Source organism: Episyrphus balteatus, chromosome 2, assembly GCF_945859705.1.
Source record: "Episyrphus balteatus chromosome 2, idEpiBalt1.1, whole genome shotgun sequence".
Lineage (NCBI taxonomy): Eukaryota > Metazoa > Arthropoda > Insecta > Diptera > Syrphidae > Episyrphus > Episyrphus balteatus.
In genome coordinates this window covers 69,497,515-69,520,278 of record NC_079135.1, presented here as the reverse complement: position 1 = coordinate 69,520,278, position 22,764 = coordinate 69,497,515, and the positions used below count along the sequence as shown (strand labels likewise).

General features: G+C 31.1%; 2 long non-coding RNA genes across 2 annotated transcripts; one reads left to right on the top strand and one right to left on the bottom strand.

Moving 5' to 3' along the window:
- The first annotated feature begins 9,624 nt into the window (after positions 1-9,624).
- LOC129911507 (uncharacterized) lies at positions 9,625-10,091 on the top strand. The gene is made up of 2 exons (XR_008771650.1): positions 9,625-9,783; positions 9,862-10,091. It is a non-coding gene; the product is annotated as an uncharacterized LOC129911507 (long non-coding RNA).
- Positions 10,092-19,552: 9,461 nt separating this feature from the next.
- On the bottom strand, positions 19,553-20,020 carry LOC129911508 (uncharacterized). Its single transcript, XR_008771651.1, has 2 exons — positions 19,862-20,020; positions 19,553-19,785 (listed from the first exon to the last, which is right to left on the bottom strand). It is a non-coding gene; the product is annotated as an uncharacterized LOC129911508 (long non-coding RNA).
- Between the last annotated feature and the right edge of the window lie 2,744 nt (positions 20,021-22,764).

Genomic DNA, 22,764 nt, shown 5'->3' with positions numbered 1-22,764 from the left:
CGAATTTATAATCAAACTTAAATTCTGCTGATAACATAAGAAGTTTTTTTTTGTTCTATTAGCATCTTTATTTCAATTTTAAAAAATCTTTAAAAATGCACTTTTTCAGAGCCTAAAGTATAATAACCCCTTAAGCGGAAAACCCTAATATCCATGTCGGTTCAGGGATATACTCATAAGTTGATGAGAGGAAGATCCTCAAAATTAGTTTAAAAATCACGTGATTCTTGTATTTAAATATTTTTAACGTAGAAAAATTCGTATAATGAATAGGAAGCAAATCACTACATCTACATCTGATTTTTTCTTATAAATGCCACAAACTATTTCAAATATATTCCTTATACATATTGCAACAACAACCTTGGATGTTGGATGTCAGTTCAATTTAAATTAATTTCCAATACGAGTTGATATTCGAAACGACGTAATTTGCGAAATTATCTCATTTGGACTCTAGTGAAAACAGGCTTTTGGGTGAGTTTTCTTGTTTAAAGTAAATAAAAATAAAATTTTAATATAAAATAAAAAAAGTACTTATACGTCACAGTGGACATTCTTAATGTGGGCTTTTTAAATTCATATTCACTAAAATCTTTTAAAAACATGGAAACTTATCCTTTTGGCTATGCATCGGTATATTGTTCCACAGAGAATGAAATACTCTTTCATTTAAAAACGAAAACCGACTAAATAAAGGGAATTAAATTTTCTATCCAACCGTTTGTTGTTACTCCACTAAAAGTTGCCCTTATCAAAGGTTTTTTTTAGGTATGTAGGTAGAGATGGCGGTCAAAGCAAACCGAGTTTGATGACCCAATTAGTGCAGAATGCGCCGTTTTGATACAAAAACTCATGAAACCTGTGAGTGATAAATGGATTTATTTGAAATGAAATTTAAATTGGTTTTAACAAGGGGAAAAACAAGTGTTTAGGCAGTTATAAATCCACTTTGATGCATTGAGGAACGAGATCAAGTCTTTGATTCTGAGATGTTATCTATGACATTAAAGAATTCACTCCAGAGAGAGAGTGCTCTATCCTAGCGAGGGCAGGACATTGGCAATGTCCTGTGCACACCGCAATCGGCCAATGTCCTGTGCACACCGCAACGATTGTGCTAATAATGTCTTTTCTGGGTCTGGAGATCAAATCATTTTTTTTTTTTTTGATTTATTATAGGTGGGCCAGATTTTTCAGATATGGCGCTTGTTTTTTTAGTTACAATCCATTTTCAAATACCAGAATAAATCTTCTTTCTACGGATGTAACACCATTTAGTTTCTCATGGAATGACCCACATTCATAGATACGTACTTTTTTTAAGATTGAAAAGTTCATTAATTTTAAATTTTATACCACCGAGTACAACCTACATATTTTACATTTTCCGAAAACAATCAAAAACACCTGTATAACTACGTATTAGTGTAAGTATTTACGGTCGAGTTTAGTATTTTCTTAAATATTTTCTTATTTGTTTTAAGCTCACTTGTTTACCTCTTTTGTTTAATTTATAAACAATTACAAACATTCTTAACAACAATATAGTGTTATTATTTCTTAGTAGAGAAGAAGTAATAATTAATTTTCTCATCCTTGGTTTAAAGTTAACTTTCTTTGAATAGTAAAACAATTTTAAAACAATCGATACTTGCACTTGACCTAAAAATATTCACAACTAGACAATGAAAACTTGTCGATGAATCGATTTTAATTGTTCATCATTTTTATATGACCCTTTAAATATGTATAAAAGGCATACACTTTTTGCATATATCTTTAGTGCACCTGAGAAAACTCTTCTATATACACGCACGATGAAGGTTTGTACTTGTATCTACAAAATATTATTTTCGCTTATTAATAGAGCAGGATACGACATGTAGTTTGGCTTGAGTCTTATCCTGTCTGTACACTTTTTTAATCCTTGATTCCTTGTTTGAACTATTTATTTAGCACATGTATTAAACCATACAAATATTTTTGTAGTTTAATAAATTAATTTCAAATACAAAATAAATTATACTTTCAGTGCATCATACTTTTAGCTTTGATCTCTTTTGCGGTGGGTTCGATTGAACTAGGGCCCGAAAAACCATACGGACAAAATCCGACCGAAGGACAACCAATTCAAAATCCTCTTTTTCTATTATTGAGGCCTGGTGGTGGCCTTATCAGTGATGTCGGTCTTCAATCCCTTCTTGCTGCAATAAATCCTCTTTTACTTACTGGTCCAATTTTGTCTAATGTTCAAGGACAAGGAAAACCTAAATAACATAAAAAAAATAAACTATACATATATATTTGATTTGTTAATCTTTTCATATAAAAAAGTAAATAAATCATAATAATATGAAAGTAAACATAACACGGTGTTACAAAAATGAGGTTTTAAAATATACGCGGGCGGAGACCTATCAGGTTTTGTAGAGCTAGTCGCACTGAATACGAAAAGGTATTTGAAAATCCCCTAACACCCCCAAAATCTGGAGTTACGGGCAAAAAACGGTTTTTTGGACCTTTACCCATTGAAAAAATTCTAGCTTCGACAATTTTTTACCCATTTTCGATTTTTACAGTTTCTGATAGAAAATAAATATACCTTTTTAACAATGTATAAAACATGTAACTCGGTTAAACCACTTAGAATTTATAAGCTGTCAAAGTTCAAAAATTCAATTTTTTTTGTCATTTGCCCAACTTCGGCATCAATTTAAAGTAGGTATATGTTTTCAAAACAACATGCTATTTAAAAATTATATTCTAAAACTATATCTATTCTCAATTAATCGAGGTATTTTTTATGAAAATCACTTCAAAATTGGCTTAGAAAAAAAAAATTTTCGATTTCAACCCAGATACAGAAATTCGAACTTTTAGTTATAGAACAAAAATATTGTTTCGGCACGTAGTAGGATAACTTGGGCGCCAGGATTTGATAACGGGTTTTTGTAGGGAAGCCCAATAGAAACATTTTTTTCTTTGGGAGGGGGTCTATCTCTCCCCGTTTAGGTGGGAGGGGCATTTTTCTAAAAAAAAATTATCAAAATAAAAAAAAATGATTAAAAAACAACGGCAACACTTACAGTAATAAACGATACCATTTCCGAAAGGCAAAATTGTACATTTGATTCTAATTTTTAAATCAATATAATATAACCAATAGTTTTTGAAATAATCGATTTCAAAGTTAAAAATAGGCGAAAAAAAATTTTTAAAACTCATTTTATACTATGTTTTGTCCAGACTGTGAATTTTCGTAAAATAATTACTCACACAGAAAACTGCCTCAATTGATTCCTTATCGAACCGTGAAAACTATATGTTTCTATGGCTTCTAGTTTTTGAGAAAATTTTTCGCCTATTTTTAACTCCCGCGTATATTTTGAGTGTTACACCGTGTAATTATAAAAGTATAAACATAAGTGTAACAATAAATAAATCAAAGCAATTAACATAGTTTTTTGTATATCATGTATACTAATAAATTGGTGTTGAGGTCCAATCGTCCAATATTTTTATAAAGTGCGTTTTTATTTCTCAATAATAAAAAAAATCAAGTGTTTGAAAAGTATAACCAATTACTTAAACTGGTAACAAATAAATGAAAAACGAAAATTAATAATTGATTTGGGAACCATTGGCAAGAATCAAGTCAAAAACTCTTTTTTTCATAGATTTTACCAAGTTTGCCAAAAGTTCTGGTTCATTACATAACATTTTAATCTAATACGAAGACGGACTAGAAACACTACAGCTTTGGAAACTTAGTTTATCGGCTGATAAAACAGAAGGCATTAATACAACACAGAAAGACAAAGAAGAGAAAGAACAAGAGAAGAACATTTAACAGAGAACTACGTGGCACAGAAAAGGGAGACATAGTTGAAAATTGCTCATATTATCGCACAGGTGGCTTCAGTTAAGCTGGCGATTTTAGTAAAACTGCTAAGCCGACCCTTGGGCTTGAAGCCCATGATGCCGGCTCTACATATTCCTCTGTGATATGGCCACCTGTTGTAACCCGTTGTGGTTCAATTTTAAGCCATTTTTCAGGGAGAGCCTGTTTGAGCTATGATATCTCATACGTCTTTCTTTCTACATAAATATTCTCCTACAAGGACTTCCCAAAAATTTCAATAGGGTTTAAACCGGGAGAGCATCCCAGCCAATTCATTAAATTAATAGAATTTATTTCTCTTCCTAGCTTGAAATTTAAGTTCCCCCAGAAAATGTTAATATCGTTTTTATGGATTTGCACTGAGGTTTTATCGAAAATTTGTGGTAGCATCTTCTTTCTCCTCAATGGACATTGGCTCAAATCAATCTTATGTTGGCGAATTCAGCCTTGATCCGGATCGTGAAGCGCAGATCCTAAATTTACTGTCCTTATTTCGTTTGCATCATTAAGTAAATCCGACCGTATCGAAAACATGTCGATGTTCCGAAACTTTCTCCTAATCCTGGCCAGGTAGTTACCCCAATACTGCCCATAATCTCGTAAAGGCCCTAACTACACTTTTCTTAGTTCTGAGTTATAGAGGGAAATAGTAAATGTAATATCGCAAATTTCATATAAAAATGAAAAAAATCAAAAGTTCATTTTCAATTTTCTGACGTATTTGAAGACCTAGGCTATACAAATAAATGAGGATAAATCAGAGACAATGCCCTAACTCCAAATATGCAAAATAATCAAAATCGAAAATTTTGTAGATAGGGCCTTTACGAAATTATGGGCAGAATAGCAGGATTCCCCAACCACGAAGGCCATCAGATACTTTAATAACTCCAAGAACGGGAGGCTGGTCAAGTCACTCCTTATGTGCCTTGCCTCTGAATATCTCGAAACCGTCCATATAAGGTGTTCACTAAGTTTTTCAACCTTATGGAACTGTAGACGCCACCACCGTTGGTCTCATCTAGGAGATTCTTAGCTGATTAAGAATAGAACTGGTTAGAGACGATTGTTGGTTGAGACCCAAATTCAAAACTTCAAAGTATATTCACCAAATTTATTAGAGTTTGTTGGTTTATTTATATAACAAAGGTGATAAACAATTATAAGAAAACCAGGTCTTGCTTCTTGAACGTTGAAAATACGAATGAGAAAATTTCTGACAAATAATTTTCTCAATAATAAATATTAAAAAACGATTGCTTATGTTTTTCAATACCCCTTCTCAATCGTTTAATCCAAGGCGTTGGCATAGGTCTTGAAAACGTGTTGAATCCAGGGACTTTGTTAACATATCAGCAAGTTGATCTTTTGTACCAATAGGTTTAACTTCTATCAATCCATTTTGAATGTGGTCTCGAATGAAATGATGTTTAATGTCGATATGCTTCGATCTCTTCGTTTCTAAATTTGTTGCCATTCCAATACAGCCTTTGTTGTCTTCAAAAATTATTGCAGGCTCATTTTGAATTTGGTTTAAGTCTTGCAATAACCCCCGAATCCAAATAGCTTCGGAAACAGCTGCACTGAGTGCCATATACTCAGCTTCACTGGAAGAAGTTGCAACTGTTGTTTGCTTTTTGCTTGACCAGGAAACCGTGCATCCAAAAACTTTAAAAATATATCCAGTAACCGATTTCCTATCATTTATGTCACTTCCCCAGTCAGCATCAGCGTAACCAGTTAAAGGGTGATCATCAGTTATTTCAAAAATAAGGTTTTTCTTCTTAGTGCCTTTTAGATACCTCACTATTCTTTTGAGTGCTTGCCAGTTATTTTCTGAAGGGTTTTGTTGATACCTTCCCATGTATCCAACTGGGAAGCATATATCAGGCCGAACACATAACATGATATACATGAGGCTTCCAAGTAATTCTCTGTAAGGCTTGTTACATTCTTGCTCTGATTTTGTCAATTGAAGTTGTAATCCTTTTTCCATTGGACTTCTTGTTGGATTACACTCTTCCATCCCAAATTTTTCAAGCAGCTTGTCGATACTTGATTCTTGTGAAAGTCTTATCACATTTTCTTGAACATCGATTTTAATTCCAAGGAAAAATTTAAGGTTTCCACAATCTGACATTTTAAAAGTTGCTTCTAGTTTTGTCTTAAGTCCTTGTAATTTCAATAAGTTCTTTCCAGTAATCAATAAATCGTCTACATATAATATAAGTATAATCAGGTCATCTTCTTCTTGTCCCATCTTAGTGTATAAGCAATAGTCATGTCTAGATCTCTTGAACCCCAACTGAATTATAAAATCATTGAACTTCTTGTTCCAACATCTAGGAGATTGTTTAAGACCATAAATGGACTTATATAATCTGCAAACATCTCCATCCTTGACTGAAACCCCTTCAGGAGCAGCCATGTACAATTCTTCTTTTAGTGTGCCATGCAAAAATGCAGTTTTCACATCAAGTTGGTGAAAGAGAAACTTGTTTCGTAAGGCCACAGCTAACACAGTTCGAATAGTGGTTAGTTTCGCAACGGGTGAATAAGTCTCTTCATAATCTATCCCAGCTTTTTGCGTAAACCCTCTAACTACTAGACGAGCTTTGTACCTTGTGGGTTCACCATATTCATTTTCTTTAATTTGGAATATCCATTTGGGCTTCAAGGTTTTTGCATTTTTCGGTTTTGTAACCACTTGCCAAACATCATTTTCTTTCATAGAGCAAAGCTCTTCTTCAATAGCCTTGAACCATTTTGGAGCATCAGAACGTCTTTGGATTTCATCATATGAATTAGGTACACTTGGAAGTCGGCGCTCCCGTTCACTGCGCCTTGTAGTTATCTCATTATGAAGATTACCACTATCAGTTTGTGAAGGGAGCGCAGCTGCATCTTCCCAAACATCGGTTTCTTCATTTTCTTCTTCAACTATTTGATTTTCATAGTTTTCAGCTTCATTCACATCGCAATCAGTATCTTCATTCGTATCGCAACCAGTATCTTGGATATTTTCAACACCAACGAGTACTTCAGATACCTCTTCCCCTTCTTGCTCGTGGGTGTCGAATATCGTTATTACGTTTTCGTTTTGGTCATCTTTTTGAACTTGATTGAATGGAAAAACATTTTCATCAAACTTTACGTCACGGGCAGCGAATATTTTCTTATTTTGGATGTCCCAAAGCTTGTATCCATTTGGTACGTATCCAATCATGATTGATTTTCGACTCTTGGAATCCAGTTTCTTTCTTTGTTGACTTGGAATCCATGCATAAGCCTTGCATCCAAATACTCGGAACTTTTCAAAATCTGGTTTCGAACCATACCACAACTCTGCAGGTGTCTTCTTGCAATTTACCGACTTAGTTGGTGTTCTGTTAATTAGGTATGTTGCAGTGAGTGCTGCCTCACCCCACATTCGTTTCGGCATGTTGGATTGCAATAACATCGTTCTTATTTTTTCAACAATAGTTCTGTTGAACCTTTCTGATACTCCGTTTTGCTGAGGGGAGTAAGAGATTGTAGGTTCAACTTGAATCCCCATCTTCTTGTACCACAGGTTCTGTTCTCTCGAGCAATATTCTCTCCCTTGGTCAATGGTAAGCTTAGAGATCGAATGTCCAAACATTGATTTCGTCATGGCTTCGTATTCTTTCATTGCTTCAAAGACGTCAGATTTTCGCTTGATAACATACACCATAGCGAAATGCGTATAGTCATCAATGAAAGATACGAAATATTTGGATCCATCCCAAGTAGCTTCATCAATGGGTCCACACACATCGGAGTGAATTCTTTCTAACACTCGAGTTGCTCTGTTTCTTGTGCCATTGAAGGGGTCACGACTATGTTTTCCCTCTACACAAATATCACAGAAACCAAGGCCATCAACGGAAGTCGTATTGAGTCCTTTTATAAGATTTTCTTTTGCCATTTCTTTTAAGGCTCCTTGTCCAACATGTCCCAAACGATTATGCCATAATTTGATATCAACAGTCTTACATAAATTTGCTGAAAGATATTGAATCTCAAATTCAACTTCATACAAACTGCCATTTAGATATCCTTCGGCAATGAGAATACCATTTTTAACAATTCTGGCTATATCGTTGGCAAATTGGACATCAACACCAAGACTTGTCAATCTTCGAACGGAAAGTAAGTTGTCTCTTAATTCCGGTAGATACAGAACATCATTAATTGTCAGGTCAATACCCGTGTTGCTTCTTCCATGAATAATTCCAGCACTTTTTGCAATTAAAAATTGACCATTCTTTGCAACATTGATTTTTACTGGTTCTCTCAGTTCTTTCTCTTCAGAAAAACACCAGTTCACATTCATCAGATGGTCACTTGCCCCAGAATCAAGCTTAAATTTTATTTTGGAGCTTGAGTCTTTGAAACTGTTACAGTTATTTCGATCCGACATCAGACATACCCGCTTTGAATTTTTATTGGGTTTTTGAATATGTCCTGATTTAGAATTTCGACAATCTCTCGCTAAGTGCCCTTGCTTATTGCATTTGAAACATTTGCCTTGAAATTTGAAAGGTTTCTTAAAAAATTTCAATTTCTTTCCAGCAAATGCTGATCTCACATGATCATCTTCTTCATCTCTGTCATTTAACTTGGCTTCTTCTAAAAGCAGTCTGTCTTTGGTAGTTTGAAACGTTAAATCACTGCTACTAAGATTTTGTAAAGCAGTAACCAACGGATCAAATTTTTCAGGCAGGGAAAGAAAAAACTGAGCTAGAAGATCACTTTCTTCTAATGATGCTCCCGACATCTTAAGCTGCCTTACCAAATTCTCAAAATCAGTGATGTGCTTTGCGGCTGAATCACCATCTTTCATCTTGAGCTTCGACAATTGCTTTCTGAGCAACATTTGATTCACCACAGACTTTGTTGCAAAAGACGATTGGAGGCTTTTCCACATCTCTTTAGCTGTAGTCTTCTCACGAATGTAGCTCAAAAAATCATTATGAACAAATGCTACAATTCGTTCTTTGGCTTTCATATCCCTTTTCAAAAAATCTTCGTATCCCACACCATTTGCTTCAACGACATTGGTCAAAACATCTCCCAGATTAAGCGAGTCCAGATGGGTCTTGACCCTAAACTGCCAATCATCAAATCCGCTTCCATGAAATTGCGGAATTCCATAAACCGACTCTTTAGTTTCGCCCATAACCTATTAGAGTTTGTTGGTTTATTTATATAACAAAGGTGATAAACAATTATAAGAAAACCAGGTCTTGCTTCTTGAACGTTGAAAATACGAATGAGAAAATTTCTGACAAATAATTTTCTCAATAATAAATATTAAAAAACGATTGCTTATGTTTTTCAATAAAATTGTTTGTGTTTACTCTGATGGGAGAAATAAACAGATGCGTTTTGTGTTTCATTGTTTTCTTCTGCAAGTATTCTATAAATAAAAAACTGTAGGTACCTATTGCACAATGCACAATTAAATGTGATTTAAACTCAAGATTAAGAAACTGGATCTTTAGATATAAACAATCCTTAATACAATTAAATATTTTTGTTATTATTATTGCTACCAACATTTCAAGTATAAACAAATGCAGTCTATCAACTAGTTACCAAAAATTCCATGAAAAAATTAGTCATGTTTAACTTAAGGTACTTGTTATTCGTTTAAACTGTTTATACTTATTTTTTTTTTTTTGAAAATAAAAAAAAAAAACAATAATAAAATCGTTAATATAAAAAAATCGTGTTTAAGAAAAAGAATTCAAGTTTTAATTAATATGTGCTGATTGATATTTACTATAAAAAGAGGACTATCGGGCTATATCATCATCAGTTGATCTTTGTTTATCAAGCATATCATCAATATGAAGGTAAAATTTAAAAAAAAAGCTTGCAAATATACCTAAATTGTTTAACTATGTATTTATACTTTTTTTTTATAATTTCAGTTCTTATTTTTACTATTTGCCCTGTTCTTTGTTGCAGTCAGCGCAAGTGGCATAGCTGCTCCCGTTAGAGAAGTCAGATCAGCTTATGGTACTACTAGGAGACCTCCAACTGCACCTCGTCGCCCCAGTAACACTTACGGTGCATCAGGTTAAATTACCTTTCAAACCGGTATTAAAATGGATTTTTATTAGACAGAAAAATATATTGTTAAATTTATCAGCATTCTAAATCATGCATTTTAATTTTGAATTTTAGAATAACATTGAGAAGAATATTTTGTTTATTTCATGTTATAAATAATAATTGTTTCTTTACAACATTGCAATTATTAATGTATTCCGGATTTACTCAGGATTTCTGAGTTTCCAATGTATTTTTTGCGATTTTCCTTAAAAGTTTTGTAATTGCTAGGTTTGTTGTTATTTTCAAAATACATAGTTTGATTTCTTTTTGCTTACTTCTTAGGCCACTCAACGAAGACAAACAAAAATTGGCATATAGCCGCAAAAAGTTGAGCCTAACTGATTGTTCGTAATGTTGCGTTATTAGGAAATATTCTTGTTGGATAAGTATGCGAAAAACAGCCAAATTCTCGATATTTAAAAAAAAAAGAATGCATATTTTAGAAAAAGTCACTAGGAACCATTAATGAAAGTATAAAAAAATTTCAGCGCAACTATAGCTCTACTAGCCCAAAAGTTCTTGACATAAATCACTCCAAAAGTTCTTTTTATCCCACAAAGTAGGTACAAAACCCAATATTATACGGCGGCGCACACTGGGGATTTTGCGAAAAAAGTCCAAAATTTAAAGTTCCTCGGAGAATATTTCAATAGTATTTCTAAATTCTAGAATAAAATCTGAATCAAAATCAGAAAGAATTACTAAAATCGGACTTGTAGTTTACTTTTTAGAGCTTTGTAAAGGGACAAGTTGTTGAAAGTATAAAAAAAGAAGTGAAAATACCCTCAAATTAAAGCTGTGTAATTTTTTTTAGCTTGAGCCGACTCATACACTTTTATTTTTCCGTAAAGAAGCCATCGTTTGTCTATTGTAAATCGAAGAAATTATTAATTTTAAAGATGTTAATTATTTTATATAATTATTTAAAGAAAAGAGAAAAAAATGGCTTGATTTTTTCATATTTTTGTATATATTATTTTAGCTACACTTGCCTACAGTTAGAGACTATTAAAAACTTTTTCCTTATGAAATTCCCTTTCGATGAAGGCCAAATTTGGGTGCCACCAGGTGCCACTGCGTTTTTTATTGGCAATTGAAAACTTCATTTGGTCGCAAAAATCATTTTCTTAAAAATTACTTAAAATAACAAAAAAAAATATTAAAAATCAATGGTAACACTTACAGTTATAAATGATACTTTTTTTAAAAGCCAAAATATTAGGCTTAATTTGAGCTTTTAAGTTAAGATCTTTAAGTGAATCGTTTTTAAAATAATCGATTTCAAAGTCAAAATTTTGAAAAAAAAAATAAAAAAAACATATCCAATACTATTTTTGACAAGGCTGGGGATTTGAATTCAATTTGAATGATAAAGAACACTGCCTTAATTAATTCCTTACCAAACACTGAAAACCATATGTTTCTATGCCTTCTAGTTTTCGAGAAAATTGAAAAGTAAAAAATCTCCTTTTTGTCAGATTTTTGTTTTTTTGGCTGGAAGCTTGAAATTCTTATCCGAAAGACAAAAAGACAAATATAGAAAATAAAATTAATTCGTAACACATTTTTTTAACAAATCTATGTACTACAATAAAATTACATTTGATTTTTTGAACTTGGCTCAGAAAAATTAATTTTTGTTATATGTAACTGAAATGTATTTATATACCTATTGAAAACTATTCAAATTAAAAACGAGTGAAAAGGGATTATGCGTCTTATTATTATACATTTTATTAATATTGGGAATTTTAAGCATTTCATGCGAAGATCCAAGCAGAAATTGAAATTATTATTGAAAAATACAGATCATCTGACCCCTTCCTTTATTAAGAAGAATCAGAGTCATTTAATTGAGGAAAAAATGGCTCTCTTAAAAGAATAAACTTTTAAAAAATTTGTATAAAACATGAAAAAAGTGTTTTTTTTTTTAAATAATTTTTAACTATAATTTGGGTTTTTTTAGTTTGCGTGGACGTGGACCTCGACAACAGTACCTACTATGAGTTATTCTTTTCCATTTAATGTATTTAAAATCGGTGAGGTGGTTCCAATAATACAAAAAAATTTAAAAAAAAATGCTATAAGTAGGTACAAGTAAATTGAGAATCGGAATTCTTTATTACTTTCACAAATTTTTTTAAAAGGGCGTGGCAGTGGGCGGAAATGAATAATAATAATTTCTTACGACGAAAACTGTTATCCCTGAAAATTTCATCCAAATCTATTCAGTGGTTCAGTTTTTATTTAATTTTTTCCGCACTCCCATACAAATTTCCCCAGTGTGCGGCGGTACAAAGAACAAAGTTGGTAGTATTTTTTGGGTTGGGGACGGGGTCGAAATTCAGTCGGGGTCAAAATTCTTTTTACAAAATTCTACCTTTACAAATTCGGTTTTTCAAAATTCTACTTTTCAAACTTTTGCTTTCCATAATTCTGTTTTACAAAGTTCTGCAAAAAATTAAAAAAAAGTCTTGGAAAAAGGGCTTTCATTTGTTTCTTGTGGATTTTCCCTAAAATGCATTTTTTTAGCTTTAAAAGTCCGAAAATTAACTAACAACGTAACAAAAAATCAGTTAGTCTCAACTTTTTGTGACTTTACCAGTTTTTGTTTTGTCTTAGGTGAAAAAATGTAATTAAACTATTCTGAAAATTATAACAATACCTGGCGCAAAAAAAAAAACTTTTAAAGGAAATTAAAAATTACGTTGGAATCTCAAAAATCCTAAGTAAATACGTAGTAGAATTTGTTTTATTTTAATCACTCGATCAAACTTTTATGTTTCAGATCTTTTACATAAAATTGGTGTTCACGAACACATTTAATTATTTGGGAACAATAAAATTAAATTCAATCACAAATTTATCGAAGAATTATAGATTCATTCACGAACCGATCGTTATAAGTTAAAATATGTATGCAAATAAAATGCAAGCCTGGGTGGCACGAACTTGCTCTTAGAGTAGAAGTTGGTAAAATTTTTAAGACTTTCGATTTTCAAATAACATCTTAAATCAAATTGAACCCCGAAACAAGTATGCAATTTTATTTAAAATATTTTTTAAAAAACGTTAGAGCAGTTTTAAAAAAAGTTATTTCTTATTTTTTGAAAAAAAAAAATTGGAAAATTAAATTTAAATTTATTAATTTTATTAATAACATATTAAACCAAAATTTAAAAAAGAATTATTTTTTTTTTCAAAATTTAAATTTAAATTTGAATTTATATCAAAATCATATAAATGCTTTTGCATACAAAAATTCTTTGGCATCAAATTAGTAGTTTGGGAGAAATCAGTGGGAGGTACCGTTAATAAATGATTTTCGAATTTTTGTTTGTATTGAAAGATAGAACTTGTTTTAAAACTAACATCTGAATTTTTTAAACAAAATCGTTGGAGCCGTTTTTGAGAAAATAAACCTTTTTTAATATCAATGGTGCAGAGTTTGAACTTTCTTTCTTGAGTAAAAAAATCATAGCTTCCACAATTGTTAACTGATTTAGATGAATAAACACTTATTTGATTCAGCATAAATAGAACAATAAAACTGTTTATAAACAAAAATTTTTCAAAACACAAAATGTAGCTTAAAACGGTGTCCGAATTACAAAAAAAAAAAAACGGGGAAAAAATGTTGTACTTTGAGATTCAGTCCAAAAAATCTACATCCAATTTGGTGCTTGAACAAAATAAAAAAATATTTTCAAAAAGAATAAGTACTCTTCTGTTTAGAACTTTAAAAAATCTGAAATTTGCCAAAAAATGACTGAGTAAAAAATCGTTGAAATGTGAAAACTGTTTTTTTTTTGACGATAACTTGAAATTTTGAGGGTCTATGAAAAATTTCAAGTGCCGAAACAGATGTACCTACAACTTCTGATAGGTCACTTCCAAAGTAATTAACATGATTTTTATTTTGTAACACAGTGTAATCATTTAAAAAACTAGAGTGTTATTGCACTTTTTCTCAGAATCGTCGCCGATAAAAGCCGGGAGACTTACATGTTTGTTATCGCTAGAAATGGACTTCCTTGCTCTATTAATATATATCGGTTACCTCTCGCGCAAGAAATCTGCTGCCGGCTCCTACACTAGTAGTCCAGTAATTTTAGGTTTTATCTGCGGAAAAATTCCTACTGGGCTGAATTTTGGTATACAGCTTAATGACGGCTTTGTTATGAAGATGTGAAAAATCGACATTGATATCGTGTCCGCGTTAAGAGTTATAGGGGTCAAAAGGTCACAAAAACTGGTTTTTCACGATTTTCAGCAAAACGGTAAGTCTTATCAAAAAATTTTCAAAGCAAGAATTGTAGACCAGATTATTATATATAAAAATTGTCATGACACTTTTTTTCCTAAGACCCACCGTTTCTTAGGTATAACGATTCAAAAAGTTGAAGTTAAGTTGTAATCGTCATAATCCTATTCCTGAAAAAAAAAACTCCTAACTGAAAAGTTCCTGAAATTTCATTATTTTTTTAGCTTGAATTTCGTTCCTCAACTGTTAAGAATATGGGGAAACCAAAAAAAAATGGAAATTTTCGCCATTTTTCCGATTGGGGCCCTTCTCCCGAAACCATTTCCCTGGGAATTTTTGTTTAGAATATGTCTGAAAATATACAGGGTGTGCAATAGAGAATGGACAACCCTAAAACGGCTTATAGCTACACTTATGATTGTTCTAAAAACAGATAGAAAAAAGTTCTATCGCAACCAGTTCATAAAATATGGACTTTTTTTCGTTCAGTGTATTTTAAATTTTATCATCTTATGTTTTCGTTCACTTCAACCACGAATGAATGAATTTTATTTATTTCTTTTTTTTATAATTTTCTACAATAATTGGATGAGTACATAAACACTTTAAAAATTTCATAGCTATTGCCCATTTTCGTAAAAAAAAATTTGTTTTTTGATGCAAAATGTAAAAAAAGTATTTTATGAAAAATTTTAAACACCTGTGATATAAAATAAATCTATAGAAACCTAGGTGGCCATCTTTCTTAAAAATATTCTCCTTATACCAGAATATTTTTAAGAAAGTTGGCCACCTAGGTTTCTATAGATTTATTTTATATCACAGGTGTTTAAAATTTTTCATAAAATACTTTTTTTTGCATTTTGCATCAAAAAACAGATTTCAAAATTTTTTTTACGAAAATGTGCAATAGCTATGAAATTTTTAAAGTGTTTATGTACTCATCCAATTATTGTAGAAAATTATAAAAAAAAGAAATAAATAAAATTCATTCATTCGTGGTTGTAGTGAACGAAAACATAAGATGATAAAATTTAAAATACACAGAACGAATAAAAGTCCATATTTTATGAACTGGTTGCGATAGAACTTTTTTCTATCTGTTTTTAGAACAATCATAAGTGTAGCTATAAGCCGTTTTAGGGTTGTCCATTCTCTATTGCACACCCTGTATATTTTCAGACATATTCTAAACAAAAATTCCCAGGGAAATGGTTTCGGGGGAAGGGCCCCAATCGGAAAAATGGCGAAAATTTCCATTTTTTTTTGGTTTCCCCATATTCTTAACAGTTGAGGAACGAAATTCAAGCTAAAAAAATAATGAAATTTCAGGAACTTTTCAGTTAGGAGTTTTTTTTTCAGGAATAGGATTATGACGATTACAACTAAACTTCAACTTTTTGAATCGTTATACCTAAGAAACGGTGGGTCTTAGGAAAAAAAGTGTCATGACACTTTTTATATATAATAATCTGGTCTACAATTCTTGCTTTGAAAATTTTTTGATAAGACTTACCGTTTTGCTGAAAATCGTGAAAAACCAGTTTTTGTGACCTTTTGACCCCTATAACTCTTAACGCAGACACGATATCAATGTCGATTTTTCACACCTTCATAACAAAGCCGTCATTAAGCTGTATACCAAAATTCAGCCCAGTAGGAATTTTTCCGCAGATTGGGCTTAAAAATGACTAAAATGACTGGGCTATAGGGGGTATTTGGACCTGTTTTGAAAAGTGACTGTGCAACCACTAACTTAATAAGACTAAGTTGTGCTTATGGGTCGTTACCTTTATGGAAGATAAATTATCCATCTTAGCCTAATTTTTCGACACTGGTGCAAGTTGTTCTTAAGAATGTCTAAATAAATATATTCATCTATTGTTTCCCCAATGAATATCAAAAAGATCTTTAGATCTATAAAAATCCCAAATTCAATTAATAATTGTTGTTATTATTATTGCTATCAACAATTTAAATATAAACAAATGCAGTCTGTCAACTTATTAACGAGAATTGCATGAAGATAGTTATATTTAACTTTACTTGTTATTTACCTACTTGTATGCTTATTTTTTTTTTTAAATTAAACCGTTAATAAATCGTGTTTTAGAAGAAGAATTCAAGTTTTAATTGTGCTGATTGAAATAAACAAAATTTGGTTTGCTATAAAAAGAGGACTATCGGGCTGTATCATCATCAGTTGATCTTTGTTAATCAAGCATATCATCAATATGAAGGTAAAATTTTAAAGTAGACTACAAATATAACTAATTTTTTTTAACTATTTATTCTTTTTTTTATAATTTCAGTTCTTATTTTTACTATTTGCCCTGTTCTTTGTTGCAGTCAGCGCAAGTGGCATAGCTGCTCCCGTTAGAGAAGTCAGATCAGCTTATGGTACTACTAGGAGACCTCCAACTGCACCTCGTCGCCCCAGTAACACTTACGGTGCATCAGGTTAAATTACCTTTCAAACCGCTATTAAAATGGATTTTTATTAGACAGAAAAATATATTGTTAAGCTTATCAGCATTCTAAATCATGCAGTTTAATTTTGAATTTTGAAATAATAAGTGAAAGTTTGTTAAGAGAAAAAGAAATTCTTCTACAGAAAACAGCAGCCTAACGCAAGAGTATGGAAACTTACGAAAAATTAAACAAATTCTTCTACAATATTAACAAGAAGATTTTGTTTTTTTCCTAAGAAAAGAGATACAGCATTAAATTCATTTTGGTGATCCCAAAAAAAACAAATATTATCCTTACAAATTCTAATTTATAAATATTTAAATTTAGTTGAAATCATTTATAGTCGCATGATTAAGGAAACACCTATACAAAATGTCTCTGTAAGATGACAGATTGGGCTTTTCTCACTCTGCGCATTTCTTTCACATCCTTCTTTCTGCCCGTCTAACTTTTTGAAATATATTTAGTTCAATTTCAAAAATATTAACTTTTTGAATATTTGTTCACCTTAAAATGCTCCTAAATCCAGTAGTGCATTTCTGAGAAAATGGCAGCACTGGTCGGTTTTTAGTTATTTCAATTAACTCTAAAGCCAAGCCTGATTTTAATTCAGTGGTCTAAAAAAATACTTTTCATAGAAACTTAAATTTTCTATTAAATTAAGGCGGTTGAAAAAATTTTTAAATTAGTTTTAATTAAAATTCTAACCAAAAATCAATGAAAAAAGTTGAAAAATTGAAGATTTTCATTTTGTTTACTTAATCACTTGCCATTTAGTTTCTGAACCCGATACGTCAAAACATTTACTAATAAAATAAAGTAGAGGTATAGGAATACTTTGGTAATATGCATCCTTTCCTTTTTCCTTTTATATTTTTGTTAAGAAACGACAGAAAAGTACGTTTTCACAAATTATGACTTTTCCTTTATATTTGACTTCTTTTCATTTCATTTATTTCTATAAGTATCTAATTTACAATGACGCATTAAGATAAGGATCTTTTGGAGCATCTATACCTATTTCACAATCAAAGTTTCTTAACATTCAAAAGGTTAAAAATAAAAATAAAAAAAAATTTCTATTTTATATACATTTAGAATTAAATAATTTGTAAATTTTCAAAAAAAAAAAAAAAATAATTCAACATTTTATATAAATGTAATTAATGTTAAAAAAGTGAGTCAATTATAATACAGTTTAATTAGAATTTGAGTAGTGCAAAAATAATTTCCCTTTAAAGTCTGCAGGCTCGGCAATACTTTGCAATCCGTTTGGGAGTGCATTCCACAAACGAATTACACGTAAAATGAACGTTCAGCTATGGTGTGTGAAAAACGCGGCAGGATTAGTTTCAATCCTCTTTGTGATTGGGCAAAATTTAAATTTTCACTAAGATAGTTAGGACATCTATTGAGGATGATATTATGGAGTTTTAACACTATTCTGAATTTCAGATACTCGTCGAGGTTCATCCTAAAAAGGATGTGACGTAGATGTGATACACTAGAATACCTAGGTATGCCGTAGATAAATCGAATACAATTATTCAGAGCAACATTTAATCTTCGCTTACACTCACAATCTAAAATTGGATACACTAAAGAGTTATAAGTAAAGTAAGGCATAATTAACGATTTTATAAGATGTTTTTTCATGCTAGGTAACAATAAGTCAGAGGAAGATCTCAGAGATCTTAAGCCGCAATAAATTTTTCTAATAGTATCAGAAATGGCCTTACAACAACTTAGATTACTATTTATTTTATAACCCAGGTAAGTAACATGACTGACATACTTAATTATTTCATTATCTAAAACAACTGGGGGAAAATCTAACGGGTTGGGACCATCTCTTGAGCTTAACATTGCGATAGACTTGGCAGGATTAAGTTTTAAACAATTTTCATTAGACCAGGTCAGAATGTGGTTGAAAGCAATATTTTAAAATGCTATAAAAAGGTAATAATTGGTATGTTTTAAACTTTTAAAGGAAAGTGAGCTTAAAGGCTTAGTAAAATATGTATAATTTAATAATTACCTACAATTAAAATATATAAATTCAAATTGCATCCTTATGGCTTTGTGTGCGATTTTTTGTAGGTACCTATGTATATTTTTCAAAATACGGATCGAATGCCATTAGACTTAGTTTATTGCATAAAACAACATTTAATAAATTTTTTTAAACTCTTTTCATCGGTTTAAAAACAGTTCTTGTCAAATTAACGGCAAAAAGGAAAAGTTTCTCTTGAAAAAAAAAAAAAACAAAAAAAAAAAACGTCATCGAGTTTCAAACTAAACTATTTCAGAAAGCTGAATATTTGTAACTTTGCCGCTCTCTATCTTCTAAAGCAGGAACTACACACTTCAGACTGTCAAGTCCTTTAAATAAAATACATATTAAAAATTTTAAAGTTAATATTTTTGTACTCATTCTTCTTTCTTATCATAAAGGCAAATAAGCAAATGAAATCGCATTTTTTGCGGGACAACATTTTTTCATGGAAGGTGTATGTGTGTCTTTATCATAAAAATCAATTTGTTGCAATGATATGATGTCGGGAGCTGCCGCCATCTTGATAGCGGTTGCTATCGTTTTTATTTAGCAGCTCCATTATTACTCATTTTAACCATAAAATTTTAACCAAGGACAGACTTATTAAATATACAATTATCTTTAAAACGATATACAAACGCAGATTATTTTTTTTTTCTCTGAATAAAATTTAACTTTCGCTTATTATTCGAAAATTCAAAATTAAAATGCATGATTTAGAATGCTGATAAATTTAACAATATATTTTTCTGTCTAATAAAAATCCATTTTAATACCAGTTTGAAAGGTAATTTAACCTGATGCACCGTAAGTGTTACTGGGGCGACGAGGAGGTGCAGTTGGAGGTCTCCTAGTATTACCATAAGCTGATCTGACTTCTCTAACGGGAGCAGCTATGCCACTTGCGCTGACTGCAACAAAGAACAGGGCAAATAGTAAAAATAAGAACTGAAAATATTTAAAAAAAAGGATAAATAGTTAAAAATTTTAGGTATATTTGCAAGCGTTTTTTTTTTAATTTTACCTTCATATTGATGATATGCTTGACAAACAAAGATCAACTGATGATGATACAGCCCGATTGTCCTCTTTTTATAGCAAACTAAAATTTTGTATATCAGCACATACGAGTATTGACTCAAACCTGAATTGTTTTTAAAAACACTCGTTTTTTTATTTTTACGATTTTATTATTTGTTTTTATTTTCAAAAAAAAAAAGTATACAGTATAAACGAATAACAAGTAAAGTTAAATAAATGACTAATTTCTTCGTGCAATTTTGTTGATAGCAATAAAAATAACAAAAATATTTAATTGTATTAGGAATTTTTATAGATCGAAAGATCCAGTTTCTTAATCTTAAGTTCAATCAGAGTTAATTGTTAATTTTACAAATAAATTAAACTTCAGATAATGCAATATAGTTTTTTATTATACCTAGAATACATGCAAAAGAAAATAACAAAACACAAATCACACAACGCTTCTGTTTATTTCTCCCATCAGAGTTAACTCAAATAATTTGGCGGGTTTACCTTAAAGTTTTTGATTTGGTTTTCACCCAACAATTGTCTCCAGCCAGCTCTATTTTTATCCAGCTTATTCTAGTTTCGCACACCAAGGATTGAGGTCTGCTTCCACTTGTATGTACCTACTGCCTTTGGGTTTGAGTCGACAATTTTCAGCCCCGGAACATTGATGTCCAAGCGCTCCACATGACCAAGCCATCTGAAGTGCTGCACCTTTACTCTCTTGGCTAGGTTAGTGTCCTTGTATATGTATAGTAATCATCATCATCATCGCTCGAAGAAGTTTTCTCTCCAAACAATTCTAGGTGTTTTCATCAAGGGCTTTGCTGGTCAATTGCCTTCTCTAACCAAAGTAGCATTGGTTTGCAAGAGTAATCCTTCATTTGAAATTAATATAGCTGTACGACGTACGTAAACAGTGTTCATGGTGACGCGACGACGCGACGTTTTGTGCAATATGTGCGTCGATGTTGAGCATCCTAATGGTTGATATTGTGCATTTAAGTCAACATAAGCGTTCATAGGTTTTTAAGGGGTTCAAAGCCATAATCCCCAAGACAAACATTTTTTTTTTATATCTCCAAAATCTCCAAAAATCTCCTAATTCGATTACCAATTTGAACTATTTTATTTAGAAATCGTATTAGAATTAATGAAAAATGTAATGTATTTTTTGAAAACTGTTATTGTAATTAATTAACATATTTTTGTACTTTACAAAAATTTAACATTATTTGTTTGACTTTTTTTTTTGTTGATTTTGGCTTTTCAAAATTCAGTCGGGGTCAAAATTCTGTTAACAAAATACTTTCAAAACGGTGGTTTTCACATTCTGCTTTTTATAAAATATCTGCAAAAAAAATAAAAAAAAGTTTGGAAAATGTTGCGTTGAAATGTCCAACCTACTCCATGACAACCGGACTTAAACAACCTAAGTTAAGAAGCTGCCAAATGAATTAATATTTAAAAACAAACCCAATGACAATTAACTGTAAATTAAGCTAAAAAAAAAAACATATAAAAACGTTAAACCAAGCTAACTTTCAAATGGCTCAAAGACAATTTTCATAAAATGAGTTTTGACAAAAATTCTGATCTTAAATCAATGACAAAAAAGTTACAAAATTGAAAATTAAATTTTTTTTCCTAGGTAAATCACGTCAAAACTCTGTACTAAAAAAAAACAAGTAGATGTGAAATCCTTTAATAATATCCTTAAAAATTTTCTTTCAGAAACGACAGAAATGTACCTTATCTATCACAATTAAATTTTTTTGACTTTTTCACCACCTTAAAATAAGAGGATATCCGCTTAAAATAAGGTGATTCCACTTAAACTCAGTTAAATTTAATGTGAACTTCATCTTATTTTAATGTGAATTTTCATCTTAAAAAATGCGACAAAAAATAAAAATTTTAAAATTATAGCATCACAGTTTATCATACTCATTTCCAACAGTGAGATAGCACGATGGTAAGGCACTCGCCTAGTGACCCAACAGTGGTAGATTCAATCCCTAGTGGATGCTAGTTCTTCTTTTTTATTTTAGTGTTTCCACATAAAAATAAGATGATCTCCCACTTAAATTAAGTGGAAGATCATCTTATTTGCGCACATTTAAGAAATTAATGTGATTTATCATCTTAATTTAAGACGGAAGTCATCTTAGCAAAAAACCATGCAGGAATCCGCTAAATTTAAGGTGGGATCCACTTTATTTTATGTGGTCTTTTTTATCCGTGTAGGTAATATTTTCGCCCCCATTATTTTTCCTTATCATAAATAGGAATTGAAATAAATCAATTTTAAAAAAATTAAAGGTGGTGATTGAAATAAGTTTGGGGAGTGAGAATAGGTTGTCAGCTTAAACACACATTTTTTGGGTGTTTCATTATTTATGCGGCAATAAATGGTTTCCCCTATAATATCTTCTATGAATGAATAAATAGTTTTTTTTTTTGTAAACAAATTTTAACTTTTGCTAAGAATATATAAATTAAAATGCATAGAATGCTGATAAATTTAAAAGTACATTTTTTTGTATAATAAAATCCATTTTTAAACCATTTTAAAGGTTAATTTAGCCTGATGGCCTATAATAGGATGGTGCAGGAGCTGGAGGTCTCCTAGGAGCCGGAACTGATTTGACTTGTCTAACGGGAGCAGCTATGCCACTTGCGCTGACTGCAACAAAGAAGAGGGCAAATAGTAAAAATAGAAACTGAAAATATTAAAAAAAAGAGGCTGACTGTAAAGCCGGTTTACGGACGATGATTTAACGTGATAACGTCGTCAGAAAACAGGTTGTGTGCTTTTGTTTAAAATGAGTCAATTGAAGCGTTTACTTATTTCAAACAATCATAATTTACAAGAAAAAGCTAAAAAAATACATTTTT